General features: G+C 35.8%; 1 long non-coding RNA gene across 1 annotated transcript in view; it reads left to right on the top strand.

The window, feature by feature from the left end:
- Positions 1–15,264, top strand: part of LOC127553264 (uncharacterized) — a 71,241-nt gene extending 55,977 nt beyond the window's left edge. The window contains exons 2-3 of the long non-coding RNA XR_007951710.1: positions 2,398–2,456; positions 11,607–15,264. This is a non-coding gene — a long non-coding RNA (uncharacterized LOC127553264). The remainder of the gene's footprint in view (positions 1–2,397; positions 2,457–11,606) is intronic.
- The last annotated feature ends 3,033 nt before the right edge of the window (positions 15,265–18,297 follow it).

Here is an 18,297-nt window from a genome sequence, read left to right as displayed (position 1 = left end):
ATGTGGATTATACCTATAAATATAAATATGTATTTGTATATGCATATATAATACATAGCCAAGAATTGGGATGCATGGGGGTGTTCAGAGAGCTAATCTCTGGAATGAGGACTGCTTATCCTCCTTTGCTGTTCACCTATCTCACCTGTGGTTCCAAGAAACTGTAGCACGCGTATATAGGGCTACATCCTGCTAAAATTATCTTGGCAGCTGTGTTAAACCAGGCTGAGAGTAACCTACAGACTCCAAACCCTTCAGTGACTTAGGGGATGATCTATCTCAAACACATGAAGACTTCTTCCCCATCCTTTCACCCCCCAGCAATGGGTGGATGAAAATAATTTGTTCCAACAGCCATAAAAACCCCTGAAGTAGGGTACTTAGAGGCCATCCCCAGTCACCTTGATTTTTGTCTTGCCGCTGGTATTCAATGATCTGGAAGAGAGAGTGAGGCTGATAACTTTGTGTAATTCTGCTTCATTTAAAGTATATGCACATGCAAGTCATTGAAAAATAAAGACTTACCACAAGAATAGGATCCCTAGTTTAATAGTCATACTGAAATGATTCACTCTCCTGAAGCAAGACAACTCATCATCAAAATAACTAGTTTACCTTATCCTAATAAATAATTTTATATATTCATGCAAAATATATAGTTTTTTGAGAAATATGATTTTTACTTCTGATGCTTCCTGCCTTGTTTCTGACCAACATTTGCATATATGCATTCATGAATATGTACATGTGTGTTTATACACCTATATGGATATGTATACATTTATATATGTATATCTTGATGTCTAGATTTTTATATATAAAGAACCTTCAATTTTTATGCAAGCATTCAGTCTAACAATATATCAAATATAGTTAGGATTTATTTTGCTTAATAGAAACAAAACAATGCAAAAATACTTTCACATAAGCCCATGAAAAGAAAAACAAACAAATAATTTTCCTTCTTTTCCCAATTGGCCTTCCTTTTCCTCAGGGATGATCCTTTTGACTCAAATCACTTCCTCTTCCAAGAGGATTCTGGTAAATACTTAAAAACCAACTCACCAGGAAAACAAGCAAACCAAAAAACTCCATCAAATACACTTTTATGTTTAATTTACATTATTAACATTTCCTTTATCACTATATTTTTAGAAACAATTGGGATTTAGTGATTTGACCAATGTCAATGACCTCTTATAAGTATCTGATGCCAGATTTGAACTTAGGTGCTCCTGACTCCAAGTCCAGTATTCTATGAACCACCTACCTCCTCCCCCCCCATTTTTTAAATCACTTTTTAAAGTCTAGATGATCATTAAAACAACCCAAATTCCAATTAGTTGCTTTTGGTGACTTCAGAAATGTTCACACTGAAAATTAATCAACTCTCAAGAGCCTGTATAATCTAGAACTTCAGCATATCACCCAAAAAGGGGGGAAACAAAACATACCTATCCAAAAATTAGAAAGCTGAGGGGTGCAAAAAAGGAGAGACTTAGAATCAATTCTTCAGAAGGAAACCTGATTATCTGCAAGATTCCTTGAGGAAACTATGTGACCCTAGAAGAACAGGAGCTTCAGAAAAGACATCTTGAGATTTCCTGGACAGTTATTGTTCTATATCTCCTGGAAAGAAGAGGAATCTTTAGTTAATTCAAGGTTCTTAGATCAACCAAAGAGTTAGTTATGAGGTTATGTGGCAATAAGAGTTAAGAAGCACCAAGGGATGGAATTATGTAAAGGGGGAGTAAAAGAAGACTTGATAATCCAATAATTCTGTGAATTATGCAGACCACTCATGGCTGAGAGAAGAGGGATGATCCCCTTGTGATGCCCAATTCTTTATGGTCTGAGGGAGAGGGAGCCTTAATAACTAGGACTATGTAAGTTCCTGGAGGTCATTGAGGAGAAAGGACTCAACTCCACAGGGACTGACTTCTAATGCTTTCTGTAATATGTAGTGTTTGTAATTGTTCATCCTTCATTCTCCAAGATTATGACCTCGGGGCAATAATGCTATGACTTGCAAGTGAATTGGATTTAAGTAAGAGAGGAGTGTACAAGGTCACCTCACTGGCCTTCCCCTCCAGGGCCATCTGAGTCCTGTGGCAAGATACTGGAGATGGCCCTGGAGCAGTGGGAGCCCTTGGCTTTTTCTTTGTAATATGATTATAAGTCCAAATGACTGCTCAGGCACCTGGGGAAAGTAGAGACCCAACAGAGAAGGAAGAAGGATGGTTTTTCCTGTCCACGGGCTTGTGTGTAAACCCATTTTTGTATCTTGCAGTTTCTTTCTGGAAAGTAAAGCTTTTTTTGTATTTGATGTCTTATTAACCCGAGTGCTTTCGATGGATCTGAGTGTCCTTTCCTTTTTTTTTTTTTTTTTTAAACTAGATATGACCTATATTCTGATATTCCTAGGGGAGACTCTGGGTGAAGACACAAGACAAAAAGTAAGTGATTTTTGAAATTCTGTAAAGGTTAAACGATTCTGGGTAAAAACCAATATTTTGATTCTAGATGAGGGATTATATGTGTAATATCATGACAAACCAAAAGACACCAGAAATTTTATGAGAATAATTGAAGGGGTCTACCATGCCCCCTATGGCCATAGGTGACTCATTATGGTAAATTTACAACCCATTTTCTAGCCTCCAAATATACCTGAATTGTCATAATACACTCTCTCAGTGCCTCTATTTATCCTGACATTGGTTTTCTCCATTCTTATTGGCAAGTGGGGAAAGGAAAAAAGCAGAAATCAAAGTATGGAAGGATGCTTTTTTCACCTATCTGCATCTTAATGACAAAATTTGGTAAACTGCCAAATTTTATTTTTTTTATATGTGAAAATGTTATCAGTACTCTTATGACAATCATCATTATTTGAGTAGTCTGAAATAAAGGCTTGGATTGAGCTATGAATGATGGGGTGATTTTAAAAAATAAAACTGTGTAAGGAGAAATAAAAAGGAGTTATCTCATACAAATGAAGAGTGAAAGGAAGAACTGGTTCAGAAGAAGCAAGTGGGGGTGGGGGACTGATAATACTGGAACCTTGCTATGATTGGAAATGCATTAAAGAGGGAACAACATTAATATCTAGAAGGGTATAAAAGTATTTTAAATTTAGAAAGAAATAAGAGGGCTAGGGCAGAGCTTCTTAAACTTTATCCACTTGTGACCCCTTTTCACCTGAGAAATTTTTATATGACTGGGTATAGTGGTATATAAAATAGATATACAAACAAAACATTTATTTACAATAAACCACAATTTCCTGACCCTCACATTTAGTTATGAGACCTCATGTAGAGTTGTAACCCACAATTTAAGAAGCTGGAGAGTAGGAAATAGAAAAAGGGAGAGACTTCTAAAAGAGCATGTAGATTGAGAATTAGAAGGGAGGAGAAAATATGAGAAAAACTGTTAAAAAGATAAGAAAATTAAAAAGGAGGGCGAGGGAGGGAAAAGTTAAGGGAAGGACTCAGAGGTGTAGATAGATTAAGGAAGGCAAAGTAACCGGTAAATGTAAATTAATAGGACAAGAAGGATGATGAGAAACAGTGGAAGGAAGCATTCAACAATTAAGCTTAGAATGTAAATGGAGTGAATTTACCCATACAACTGAAAAAGATAGCATAATGGATTAAAAATCTGAATTCAACAATATGTTGTTTTAGGAAACAATAAAAATGACAAATAATGTACTTTGGTTACAGAGTTAAAGTAAAGGGCTGGAGTAGAATTTATTATGTAAAAATAATAATGCTTATGAAAGCAGAGGTAATAATCATGATTTCACACAAAGTTAAAGGTAATACAGATTTAATTGAAAGAGAAAAATAGGGCAAGTATACTATTTGTCACCAATATTACTTAATATTGTTTTAGATCACTTCAAATAACTAGATAATATAAAATACCTGAGAGTATATGTCCCAAAACAGAAACAGGAATTACATGAGCATAACCATAAAATACTTTTTATATAAATAAAGTCAGATTCAAATTATTGGACTGATATTTGTTGTTCATGGGAAGGTAAAAATAAATATAATTTTTTTAAAAATTGCAAGTTTATCTAACTAATTTATTTATTCAAGCCATTCCAATTAAATCACTAAAAATACTTTACTGAGTTAGAAAAAAATTTTAAAAATCATTTGGAAGAACAAAAGGTCAGGAATTTCAAAGAAAATAGCAGGGTAGGAGTATAAAGGAAGAAGATTCAGCAGTATAACTAAAGTATCAATTAAATGATAAGATTAGAGGATTGCTAAAATGTAAAATGGATAATTTTGATTATTTTAAATAAAAATTTCTTGCATATATTAAATCAATGGAGCCGATAGAAGGGAAGCAAAAAATTGTGAAAAAATCTTCACAGGCAAGCTCTCAGATAGGATATAATTATATTGGAATATTGCTGTGATATAAGAAATGATGAGTTAATTGATTTAGAAAAGCTTGGAAAGACTTGGACCTATGAAGGAAGAAAAGACTATGCTATTCACCTCCAAAGTAAGAAATGACAAATAGAAATGTATAGAATAGTCTTACGTGTGTGTGTGTGTGTGTGTGTGTGTGTGTGTGTATCCACATTTACTTGTAGTCCTTTCTAGAGTGGGTAGGAAGGGAAGTGGGGAGAGAGAGAAAAAAATTAAAAAGTATACAGCAGAAAACAAAAGAAAACCTAGAAGGAAGCAAAGAAAAGCTGTATAGCTTTAAAAATAATGTATAGTATTGATTATATAGGTTTTCTTGAATAGAAATTTATTGTTTTATATTGAATCCTCTCATGTTCTGCTGTGTACATGGAAGGGTCTTTTTTTTTTTTTCTCATTTTTTCTTTAAGTTTAAACTAATAAAAAAATTTACACTAAAAAAAAGTCCAATAAGCAGTGTATAGAGAATAGCACTAGAGCTCAGAAAAGAGACTAGGATTGAATATTCAAATTTGGGAGTTATCCACATAGAGATGATTTGGGAGATAAAATCATTAAAGCTATGGGAGATAAGATTATTAAATGAAAGACAATGGAACCCACTCTGTCTCTCTCATGCATATTCCCTATGTTGCTCTGACTCTTTTTCTGGACATGTCATTATATATATATATATGTATTTATTTTTTATTTTTTATTTTTGCAAGTGTGGAAGAAAAACTCATTTTGGGTACAAGAAATACAATCCCATTGTCTATTAAGGATAACATGGAGGCTTTAAAGCAATAGCCCAGCTACTAGGGTCATGTTAAAAAATAATGAGACTTGGACTAGATTATCTTTGGGGCCTCTTCCAGCTCTACAATCTGTGATCCTATGAACACAGCGGCTTAGCCCTCAATCCAAAGCCATTAAGTCCATAAACAGGTTAGGTGGGTAAACACAGTAAGATTAAGGCAGCATCAGAGCAGTTTGCAATGCAAATATAGTAGCTGCTTAGAGAATGCTTTTGGCAGTGAAATGCTGAAGAGTACTGCATAGCACATAGATAGATTCATGTAAATTTGTCTGTGGACAAAAAAATTCAAAACCATTTTAGCTCTGTGTATGTCACATAGTAGGTGCTTAATAAATGCGTGTTCCTTTCTCCATCTCTCATCCTTTTTATAATACTATTTAAAATAACATAAAATGTCAAGAATATTTCTATATGCCAAATTCAGGTAAACTTTCCTTCCAGTATCTTTTCCAACCTCTGATGTACTAATAAGAAGCTGATATTTATGTAATGCTTTAAGACCACTATGGCCCTTTAAGACTCATGTCTCATAGCATGGGTATAATTCTGAGTTCACAAAAGCTCTGTCAGAAAAGCCTCAACTCTTGACAGGCTGTACCATGCTGGGAAAACTTTAAGGTTCAAAACAACAGGATTTGCAACAACAAGTTTTTTTGTTTGGTTTTTTTTTTAAATTAATCTACAAAACAAAAGGAAAAAAAGTTAAAATGTCCTTCAGACCTATGCAACCTTTTTTGTTTCTAGGATGTCAAGAGAGCATCAATTCATACAAATTTTCCTTGGTTTCTGTGACACCATTCATTTTGGAAATTTGTTTTGCTTGCCTGTACACATCAGTTACAAGAGTTTTTCTTTTTTTTTTTCTTTTCTTTTTCCAGTAGATGTGAAGAGATAATAGATTATCTATAATGCTTAGTGGAAAGTATACTAATTGTGAGATCTTTATGCAGTGATCAACAAATTAATATACTATTGGAAGAGCTGAACCAAATCAATATTGAAATTCTTGCAGAAAAAGAAAAATGTTTCAACTAAATGGGATAACTCATTAGCTTTCCTGAATGGTGTCAAAGGGAAATTAAAAATCATGTCATAGGATATGTTGTCATCTCCTCTTGTATAGAGCTCTTCAATTAATCAATCAATAAGCATTTATAGAATGCCACTGTATGCTCTTCACTTATACAAAGCAGCAAGGCACAATAACCTAAGTGCACCAATCCTGCCCCCAAAAGATCATCATGAACATATAATCACATTTTTCCTCTGGAATTATGGTTGGTAATCCAACTGTGGTCAAAAACAGTTGAACATGATTGAAACAACTGAATGACAAAAACGACAACTATTGATTGGAGTTTCAAAATCTTTCAAAGTGGCTCATTTTACAATGTTGTTATAATACAAATGTTCTCCTAGTTCTGCTCACTTCACTCTGCATCAATTCATACAAATTTTCCTAGGTTTCTGTGATACCATTCATTTTGGAAATTTGTTTTGCTTGCCTGTACACATCAGTTACAAGAGTTTTTCTTTTCTTTTCTTTTCTTTTTCCAGTAGGAATAAGAAGTGGGAGAGAAAACTAATGCTCATTAGTTGAAAAAAAAATCCCATAAAATTTAATAAAATCAATAAAGATAATTTCAGACAGTTCTTCACAAATCTGAAAGCTTTATATAAATGCTAATTGTTATTATTAAAACAGTAAATTCAACTCAATAAACATTTACTAAATGACTACTAAATGTTAAGTATTATGCTAATCACTGGGAATACATAAAACAAAAAAATATTCCATGCCCTTAAGGAGTTTACAATCTAATAGGAAAAGACAATACACAAAAAAGAAAGCTGAAAAGAAGAACTGGAAGAGAGATACCAAGAAGGATTCTTTTGTTCCCCAACTAGAGCTTGGAAAAACAATGTGAGCTGGCAAGTCCAAATGCATCTCTCTGGGAGTTCAGAGCCCTGAATTCTCCTTCTCTCCAATCAAAAGGGAGAGGAAGCTGGGGGAGTATGGAGTTTGAGTAACTAAAGCTGAATTAGCAGCATATTTTTGAGATTTAGCTACAGATAGAAAGGGGAATCATCATCATCATCATCAGTCATCTTTATCATCATTTACTGTTGCAGAAACTGAAGAAGTAGAGAAATTCTATGGAGACTTTTACAAGACATTCTAGATCTAATGCACATGTATTTTGCTACTTGGTAACTTTGATGTGAAAGTGTACATAGGGCAGATGGCAAAAAATACATAGAAAAAACTGAGTTTGAGAATAAAAGAGCTCTAACTCTTGTTGCTGGAGGGCACGGACTGTTAAGCATTTTCTTTGTGTTGCCAGTCTCTTGCACATGGTAAAATGATGAAATGTTTTTGGATTGAATTGCATTATAATCTACTCCAAAGCCTCACAGTTATGTATCATGGTTTCTCTTTCTCCCAGAAAAGAGTCAGAAAGTGGTAGATACAGCAAGCTCCAGACAGCTGCATAAAACACTGAAAAATGTGACTTTCTGTATCCTAGCAGATAGATGCAAAGTGACTGCTTGCTGACAGGGAATTCATATCAGAATCAGCAATCAGCGTCCAGCTAAACCATCAATTACTTAAAGCAAAGGTCAAAACCAACATCAAATTAGAAGAAAAGCTAGAGATGAGAAGGCCTAGTGAACAATGACAACAGCTTCAATCTGACCTATTCTAATGAGCCATTTCTGCTGGATAGTGGTCCATCAGAAAAGATAAAGATATCATCCTGAATGACGATTATTTCCAGCAAGTGCAAGAAAAAGTCTAATATACAGAGAGTTTGTGTGAGACTCAAAATATGTCAAATTAAACCATCATGGATAAAATGAAGGGAAGATACACAATAGGCATAAAATGGTACAAAGGTGTCATTGTTTCTATAATGATCTATATTCATTATTTATAATAAATCAAGATCCATTCAGATTTAGACCCAAGTATCTCAGTCCTTCTTGGGACTTTCTGCTTATGAGCAAAAATTTCACAAAATTTCCTGCCCTCCAGAAGCTTACAACAAACTTCTGATCTCTTTTATTTCTCTATCCCAATTATTTTTCTATATGCTTTTGCTATCCTTCCTTATGTACTCTTTTACGTCAGTCACTGAGGAACAAAATACACATAGACTAGATTTGAAGTGCCTTGTAAAATTCTTTGTAGTATTTCTCTATTCTTCAGTAAATACAACAATAAATGATGAGGAGGAGGAGGAGAAGGAGAAGGAGAGGAGGAGAAGGAGGAGGAGGAGGAGGAGGAGGAGGAAAAGGAGGATCTCCAAGGAGACAAAGTGATATATTAAAAGATAATGGGGAAGTGCATGGTGGATGCAAGCATGGTATATGTTCAGAGATGTCCTACGTGCAAGTTTTGGCACAGGGGAGATGCAGAGTAATAGCCAGCCTTTATATATAGCACTTTAAGATTTGAAAAATACTCTACCAATATGAAACCATTTTATCCTCACAACAAACCTATGTGATAGGTATTATTATTATTTTTACTTTAATCATGAGGAAACTGAGGAAAACTGAGATAAAGTAATTTGCCCAGACTCACACAGGGAGTGAGTATTTTAAGGCAACATTGGAACTCAGGTCTTTATGACTACAAGTCTTATGTCATCAAGCTGTCCTCTACAATTTAAAAAATAGTGTCCAGTGTATCATATGGTAGCAAGAGTTAGGGGTAATAGGTGATAGATAGACCAAGAGCCATAAGGGTACATTCAAAACATAAGGGAAAAGAGATCTAGAGAAAGCCTTCCATCCCATAAAATACATCCTCTTTGTGGGAATCTGTGAAAAGACATGGACAAGAATCAGATGGGAAAAGAAAGAATGGAGGATGCACTTGTGGAAGGAATAGTTGCATGGGCAATAAATAGAATTTCAGATATTATATTTCCTTCTTGTTTTCAAGGTTCATATGCACTAAATGGTGAAAGCATGGAAAGCAATATCATTTCCAAAGTGCTTTTCATATGGTGTCCCATTTGATCATTTAAATTATCCTCTGAGTTGGATATTTATTATTAGCTGTAATAACCCCTTTTCATAAATGAGGAAATTGAAATGGAAAGAAGGTAAATAATTTGCTTATAGACATCTAGCTAGTAAGCATCTTGAGCAAGATTCAAATCCAAGGCTTTCCTAGCTCCCCGTCCAGATTTCTTCCCTATAGATTCCACCACCTCTCAACATGGAACCAGTCAGCCTGGGCGTAGAGTGTTGGGGGAGAAAACTAGTCAGAGGAACCCAGAGAGAAATGGTGTCTGAATCCAAGCCCCATCACCCCAGAACATCTCCATTACTTTCTACTGCTTCCCTGATGGGATCAGATTGTTATTGCTGACAGGCAATGAATTCTGATGGCAGAATGGGAAAGAGATAAGAAGTAATAATAACGAGGATTCTGATTTATATGGCGCTTAAAGGTTTATAAAGCGCTCTACTCATATAACTCCACGAGACTGCTGGGACATCCCCTTAAATCAGCCTCAGCCTCCTCCTGTTAGAATCTCATTGCCCTGATGACAAATATCTACTAATTTCCTAGTTGGATTATGTTGTAAATAGCAATCATAAAAATCAACCAGAGAATAATTATTGAACAGCCAATAACGAGTTAGGGGCTGTGCTGAATGTAGAAGCAGGGAGGAAGGGTGGAGGAGCCCATCATTGAAATCCAAAAGTTAGAATCCTGGAGAAATCAGTCCGAGGAAAAAAGGATACAGCCAGCAGGAAGTTGTAGGGCCAGCAAGGTGATTCCAGCTTTGGGAGGATGCTATTTGGGGATTTTCCTTAATGTTCTCTCTTCTCCAATGTAGAAGCTACTTCTTAGGATCTGTCCCTATCCATAACACTGAAGTTTTTTGAGAGTTTTAGTGGTAGCCACCCTGTAAGGACCACAGGTTACAGTAGCATGAGTTTAGAGCTAGATGGAAAGTTTTAAGTGGTTTAGTCTAATCCCTTCATATACAGATCAGCAAACTGAGGCTTAAGGAGGTTGAGTGAGTTGTCCATAGTGGCAGAGCAAGGACTTGAAGGCAGAAAACTCAGACTAAATAGCCAGCACAATTTTCACTGAAACTTATTGACTTTGTTCTTTTTTCTTTCTATGGGCCATAGCCAAGACCAACCTTTTAACCTGTGAAGCCGACAGTATGTGTTTCAATGCCTCCAACAGCCCTTTTCTGCATCACTTACTTCCTTATTCCTTCTCTGCCTTAGATGCCCTTCTACTCTCTCTCATTTGTTCCCTATTAAAACCCGCTGTTAAGAAAAGATGGCATTCATTTCCACCTCAGTGTAAATTTGTCACTGTCACTTCTTCCAAACATACTTGTATAGTAAACCTCATCTCTAATTGTGCAATGAGAAGCTTCTTCCTCTATCAAAGGGCTTTCAGGGACTCATGTGGTCCTTAAATCACAATCTGGGAAACTACCTTTTGTGATTATGGGTCCTTGAGATTAGGGAGAGCCTGGAAATGACTAACATGAATATTTTTGGGGTCACAAGCAACCCCTCAGCTTCTTTGGACTGAGAGGAGACTCCTACTCTTAGGACTGGTCCAGAACTACTCTGGAGATGGAAGAGATGAATGATATTCTTTCTAGGTTTCATATGATGGTCTTGGAACCTTTGTCATTATCAATACATGATGGAATAAGAGATTTAGAGCCATAAAAAATACAGTAAGGATCACTTAGTTTAATTCTTTCAGTTTACAGTTGAAGAGGCCCATAGAATTATGGGTCACACAGCAAATAAATAGCAAATTCAAGACGCAAACCAGGTCCTCTCATTCTAAAGTCAACATTCTTTCGCCTCTCCTTTGGTTGAAAAAAATATCATTTTGGGATTGATAGGACAGAGAGCTGGAAGCCAGGTCCTCTGATTTCAAAATCAACACTTTTTCCATCAGATTATTCTTTTTTTTTATTGAAAAAGTATCTTTTTGGGGATCACAAATGCAGGGCCAATATCTCCAAGTAGATCACCAAGACTTGGACCAACTCTTCATGTGGATGTTCAAAGGGTATGGTCTTTTAGTGATTCTGCTTTGGATAAAACTCTTGGTGGTGATCCTAAAAACAAACATTTAAGTTTAAAAAGAATCTTACATATGCTATCTCATTGATTCTTGCATTACCATTATGATGTGCCATCATCCTCACTTTACAGGTAAGAAAACTGAGGTGAAGAATGGTTAAATGGCTCTATTACATGATTTGAACTAAAATGTTTTTTGGCTTCAAAGACTACTATATCCATATACCTGCCTAATAATGAAATAACTAAGGTGTTTCTGCATTTAGGTGATTTCTCCAAAAAACAAAGACCAGATGGTGACCTGACCCTAAATGACTGTAACTTGATCCCCACTTTCATTTTCCTTTCACAAAGAATAATAATTCTGATTTAACAAGACCCTGAAAAGGACCACCTAACCAGAGCAGCCCTTTGTTACCCTTCTTACAGAATGCCCTGGGATCCAGGGCTGGCTTGGGAGATTTCAGGAAATCAATCTATGGACAAAGTCACTGGTGCAGGGTGTATTGATCCAGAGCTCCTGGGGATTGGAAAGCCCTGATATAATGGGCAGCCATGACTAGAGATTACAACCTTGCTCTTTCCGTAGACATATGTATTGGGTTTCTGAAAATGCAAAGGACGGATGCGCTCATCCTCCTCAGGGATTATTGGGTCATTTCTCAGCATGTCTGGCATCTGAACAGGAGCTCGGCCTGATGAATCACATCCAGCATCGATAGTTCAAGCAGGAGAAATCTGAAATTGGAGCAGAGATTTAAGCACTTCCTGGCACACAGACTTTCATCTTTGAGGACTAATTTGCAGTGTGCATTTTATACATCTTTATAGGGTCTTGCTGCCATCTCAGGCACCTTATTTCTTGGCAAATGGAGGTGGATTGGCATTTATAAGCGAATGTGTTGTATGGAAGTGATTGCCTTGACACATATTTTATTGGAAGGTGACATCGATATATTTTCCGTGTGTGTCTGTCCATCTGGGCAATATTCCATTTTGGAAAGAAACGCTAACAACTGCATCATTAACCAAGGGAGAGGGCCATTCCTCAATGATGCTACAGAAAAAAGATGAATGTGGATCATCATATCAAGTGTTGTCAGTGTTGGCTATCATCTCAGCAGTTCAAAGTGCCGATTTTAACCTCTGACATCTAATGCTATTTTATATCCCACCTTATACCCTGGATATCTCATGTCCCAGGGAAGTTTTGCACTAACTCAGAGGGACAGGAATATTCCCTCTGAAAGTCCTTTGTTTTAGGCCTTGGGCAGAATTGAGGAGTGTGATTGGGCTGTTTTTTCCCAATGGACGACTATTTCATCTTTCAAATGGGCCCCTCTAAAAAATGTTGTCAGAAAATAAGGATGCTATAAATGCATATTAGTATAAAGCACAGAAATCAAATCACAAGATCAAAGGATGTCTGAGTATGGGGTCATCTAGAATGATTTCCACCTATGTAAAAACTAGTTCTGCAATAGAGTCAATTAAACTCCACAAGCATTTACTAAGTACCTACTAGAGGCAAAGGACTGAGCTAAATGCAAGTAAGAGATGGAAAGTACGGGTACGGCACAGTTCCTGCCATCCTGTGATTTACAGTTTACTAACTAGAGTAGCAAGATTAGAGCAGCAAGAAAAGAGGGAATTGAGGGGAATAGAACCACAAGTGTTTAATTGTGGGAATCTGGTGAGTGAATCATGTTCACTCCATCTTGACCCCATCTTGTGATTCAATTCCTTTTCTATTCATTATAGATGTAGTCCAAATTCTGTCTTGTGACAAAGTTATTCCATTGTAGGAAGTGGGAGAAAACTTTATTGTACTGTTTGAACATACTCCTGTGTGGCTGGGAAGCTGGACTACCTAGTGTTTAGAGACACTTAAAAAAGGACCTAGATTGTGCTGGTCTTTATTAGATTGTGCTGGTTTTATTAGAAAGAGAGAGAAAATTCAAACAGAATGGAAAATGTATAAAATATAGGGAACTTCTAGAACTGAGAAAAGTCAGCTTGGTGGCAGAGTGAATAGAATGCTGGGTCTAGAATTCAGGCAACTCCAAAGATTGATGCAAGGAGTTTTTTCACAATTATATTTCTTAAGTAACCCATATATCTTATATGAAAACTGCCGATGTACTGATCTATCAGTTTTTGTTTCCATGTTCCTTTGAGTATTTACAGACCCCCAGGGGAATAAGACACATCTCTTTCTCTCTCTTTTTTTTTTGTTATATTTTATTTTATTTAATAATAACTTTATATTGACAGAACCCATGCCAGGGTAATTTTTTTTTACAACATTATCCCTTGCACTCGTTTCTGTTCCGATTTTTCCCCTTCCTCCCTCCACCTCCTCCCCTAGATGGCAAGCAGTCCTATGTATATTAGATATGTTGCAGTATATCCTAGATACAATATATGTTTGTAGAACCGAACAGTTTTCTTGTTGCACAGGGAGAATTGGATTCAGAAGATAAAAATAACCCGGGAAGAAAAACAAAAATGCAAATAGTTCACATTCATTTCCCAGTGTTCTTTCTTTGGGTGTAGCTGCTTCTGTCCATCATTTATCAATTGAAACTCAGTTAGGTCTCTTTGTCAATGAAATCCACTTCCATCAAGACACATCTCTTGCTGAATTCAGGGAATTGCGAATGTTCATTCTTCTCTTCCCAACTTGGAAAGTCCCTAATCTTTCATCTAATTAGAAATCAGATCATCTATCACTTCACACCTCTCAGATTGACTAAGATGACAGGAGAAGATAATGATGAATGTCGGAGGGGATGTGGGAAAACTGGGACACTAATAACTGATCCAAACATTCTGGAAAGCAGTCTGGAACTATGTACTATAATATGTCAATAAATTTGATAATCTACCTGAAATAGAGGAATACCTACAAAATATAGCTTGGCCAGATTAACAGAAGAGGAAATAAATTACTTAAATAGTCCCATTTTAGAAAAAAGAAATAGATCAAGATATTAATCAACTCCCTCAAACTGTGGATACCCTTTGATCCCAACAGTGTCTCTACTGGTCCTGTATCCCAAAGAGATCATAAAAAAAGGAAAAAGACCCATATGTGCAAAAATTGATTGTAGCAGTCCTTTTTGTAGCGGAAAGGAACTGGAAATTGAGTTCATCCCCATTAGTTGGGGAATGGCTGAATAAGTTAAGATATATGAATATTATGGAATATTACTGTTCTATAAGAAATGATCAGCAGGATGAATACAGAGAGGCCTGGAGAGAGTTACATGAACTGATGCTGAGTGAACCAGGAGAACATTGTACACAGCAGCAGCAAGATTATATGATGATCTATTCCAAAGGACGTGGCTTTTTTCAACAGTGATGTGATTCAGGCCAGTTGTAATGTATTTGTGGAGAAGAAAGCCATCTGCACCCAGAGAGAAGACTGTGGGGACTGTGGAGATCACAATATAGTATTTTTACGTCTTTTGTTGTTGTTTGCTTGCATTTTGTTTTCTTTCTCATTTTTTCCCTTTTTTGATCTGATTTTTCTTGTGCATCATGATAATTGTGGAAATATGTATAGAAGAATTGCACATATTTAACATATACTGGATTATTTGCCATCTAGGGAGGGGTTGAGGGTAAGAGAGGGAAAAATATTTGGAATACAAAGTTTTGCAAGGATGAATGTTGAAAATTATGCATATGTTTTGAAAATAAAAAGCTTTAATTAAAAAAAAGAAAAAAGAAATCAGATCACCTTATGTTGTATAGTTTCTTTTTAATGCATTGGTTTTATTTGATTGCTTTTAATGTATAAAAAAAGCTATCTCTTCCTGTATTAGGAGACCAGTGCCAATGCTGAGGAATATTATTGTGTATTTGTTGAACAATTGGCATGCACTGCTTAATAAATCGATATGCTCACAACTCAAACCTTTGTTTCCTCGGTCATTTTATCTTTCATTCACCACAGGGGTGATATAGATAACTATAAAATAACTTCCGTGCTGTGGTAAGGAGCATATAGGCTAGGCTTGTTTTTCCTTAAAAAGTATTGAAATTAACCTTGAGACTTAATTAGCTTTCTTTATCAGGGCCCTGGTTATCTCTGTTTTCCCTGGTATTTCTTAATTAGAGACAGAATATTCTTGCTAACCTACAGCCCCTTCCCCAAAAAGGTTTCCTTGATCAGACTTCAGAATTGTTATCTATCTGCTTTCTCTGGTTCCCTAATCAAGGTACTGAGTAGTCTCTGTTTCCTAGGGGCTTCTCCAGTTTCTTCTTCCCTACCCTCTAGAAATTTGGCTCAGGATGCTAAGGGGTCTTTGTACTCTCATGGCTTCCCTGATCAAGGTTCTGCTTTTGCTTTCCCAGTTTTGCTTCAGGTTTTCCATCTGATTACCCATGCCTGTATTCCTCTGGTAGTATTTCTTGTTCTGGATTACAGCTTCTAGTTCTGTTTTTGTGCAATCCTAGACTAGATGAATGAGCTCACTGATATTTCTCTTTGGATTTTTTGGTCATTGTTGAATATAGCACTCTTTTTATAATCATTGAAGGAAGAAGGGTGGGTTCTTATATAACCTATCCTGCCACTATCTTTTCTTGTCATTTAGTCATTTTCAATCATGTCCTGATCTTTGTGACCCCATTTGAGGTTTTCTTAGAAAAGATTTTGGAATAGTTTGCCATTTCCTTCTCTAGATCATTTTACAGATGAAGAAACTGAGGTAAACAGAGTTAAATAATTTGTGCAGGGTCACACAGATAGTAAAGTCACATTTGAATTCAGGTCTTCCTAATGCTAGGCCCAGCATTCTATTCACTCTGCCACCAAGCTGACTTCTCTCAGTTCTAGAAGTTCCCTATATTTTATACATTTTCTCTGTTTGAATTTTCTCTCTCTTTCTAATAAAAATTTGAAATTTGATTCCTGTATGCCTTTAAATTTTTTGTTGCCTCCAATACAAATTTCTTCTCTATGTACTTGATACACATAGAAGTTAGGATTTTGTCTCATTTTATTCCTTTCACAATCCCGACCCTATTTTATAAGTTCTTTCTTTCACTTTACAAATTTAGCTGTAAAATAACAGTTTGGTCATGTATACTTATTGTGTGTCTACTTTATACTTTAATATATTTAATATCTACTGGTCATCCTGCCATCTAGGGGAGGCGGTGGGGGGAAGGAGGGGAAAAATTGGAACAAAAGGTTTGGCAATTGTCAATGCTGAAAAATTAGCCATACATATAACTTATAAATAAAAAGTTATGAAAAAAATAAAAATTAAAAAAAAAAAACAAATTCAACTATATACTGTCCTCTATGCTTCAACTCATTACCACTTTTTCTACTATTAGTCATACCTTATATATTAACTAAAATTCTGAGGTACTTTCATCACTCATCTTTTCTGCTCCTATTCCTGTGTTGTTGTAGAAAGTTATATACCTGTGCCAACTGGATTCACTAGAAAGTTATATTGTCTATTCTCAACTAACCTTACTGTTGCCTGGCAAAACCTGTTATTCTTCCGTAATATACTCTCTGTTACACTCACCATAGCAGCTGTTTTAAACCTTCTCTTTCCTTGAGTTTGCTAAATCAACTCCTTCTCCCACTCAACAAAAGACTTCAGTATATTCTTAAATGAAAAAAAAAAGATTCATGTCATAAACTCTCTCTTCTCAACTCTGCATTTCAAAATCCTTCTCTATCTATACACTTTATTGTGAAATTAATCTTCCATTCACTTCTTAGTTTAATACACTTTGTCTTCCAACTATACCACTCCATTAACACTATTCTCTTCGAATTGACCAACAATAAGAGCTCTTAATCACTGATTCTAATAATCTACTCTTAATCCTCATCCTCTCTGCAATGCTTGAAATAATGGGCCAGTTCCATGGCCATGAATAAGGAGTCTTGAGTTCAAATTTGACTTCCAGCATTTACTATCTGTGTGACACTGGGAAGGTCTCTGGATTCTATTTCCCTTGGTTTCCTCATCTATTAAATGGGGATAAGAATAGCACTTACCATCCAGGAGGAGATAGTAATCGTAAAGTACTTAGTACAGTGCTTGGTGTATAATAGATTCTATATAAATGTTAGTTATTATTTCTTTCCTGAGTTTTCATGACATTGTTCTCTCCTGATTTTCCTCCTACCTTTATGACCAATTTTAGGATTACAGTATGATAAATCTAAAGACAGAAGGGGCCTAAGATACTACCTAATCCAATCCCTTCATTTTACAGGTAAGGAAACTGAAACTCAGGAAAAGATATATAATTTGTTTAAGATTACCCATGTGGTAAGCACAGAACAAAGATTTGAATCTACTTCCTCTGACTCCATAGTTAATACTTTTTTACGTCTTACCTCCTGCTCTTTTACCTTTAATGGATCATCTGCATTGTCTTATCCCTTTTACATTGGTCAGAAAATCACAGATTTAGAGCTAGAAGGGACTTGGATATCATTTAATTCAACCCCTAAGTTTACAGAAAAGAAAACTGAAGATTTGAGAAGTTAAATTATTTGCCCAACATCACACAGAAAGTGGCAAAGCTAGGATAGACCAAATAATGATTGGTTTGGGGCTTCTTTTCTTTCTTTACCATTTTTCTCCAAGAGCTCTTCAGTTGGATAAAACATTAACCTCTCCATAGTTTTTTCCTTTCCTTAATTACCTTTAACTTTTTTGTGAGTCCATATTGCTTATAGTTTTCTATCATTATCTTTCATCATCTCCCTCTATATCATTTTCTAAATGAGTTTGCCCTCTGAACCTTTATTGCTTTTGGCCACCATATATGCTAGCTTATTGAGGAGATTTAATAACTGTTGGTTCTTCCCATACTCTTGCTGTGACAACTGGTTAAATTTCTCTAAGAAATTTCATGTAAATCCTATAGGAAATTAACATCTTTTCTTTTATCCATTTCTTCCTTTCC

The sequence above is a fragment of the Antechinus flavipes genome, chromosome 3 (genome assembly GCF_016432865.1).
Source record: "Antechinus flavipes isolate AdamAnt ecotype Samford, QLD, Australia chromosome 3, AdamAnt_v2, whole genome shotgun sequence".
Classification (NCBI taxonomy): Eukaryota; Metazoa; Chordata; class Mammalia; order Dasyuromorphia; family Dasyuridae; genus Antechinus; species Antechinus flavipes.
Note: the sequence above shows the minus strand (reverse complement) of the source record. Positions and strands in the feature narration are given on the sequence as shown.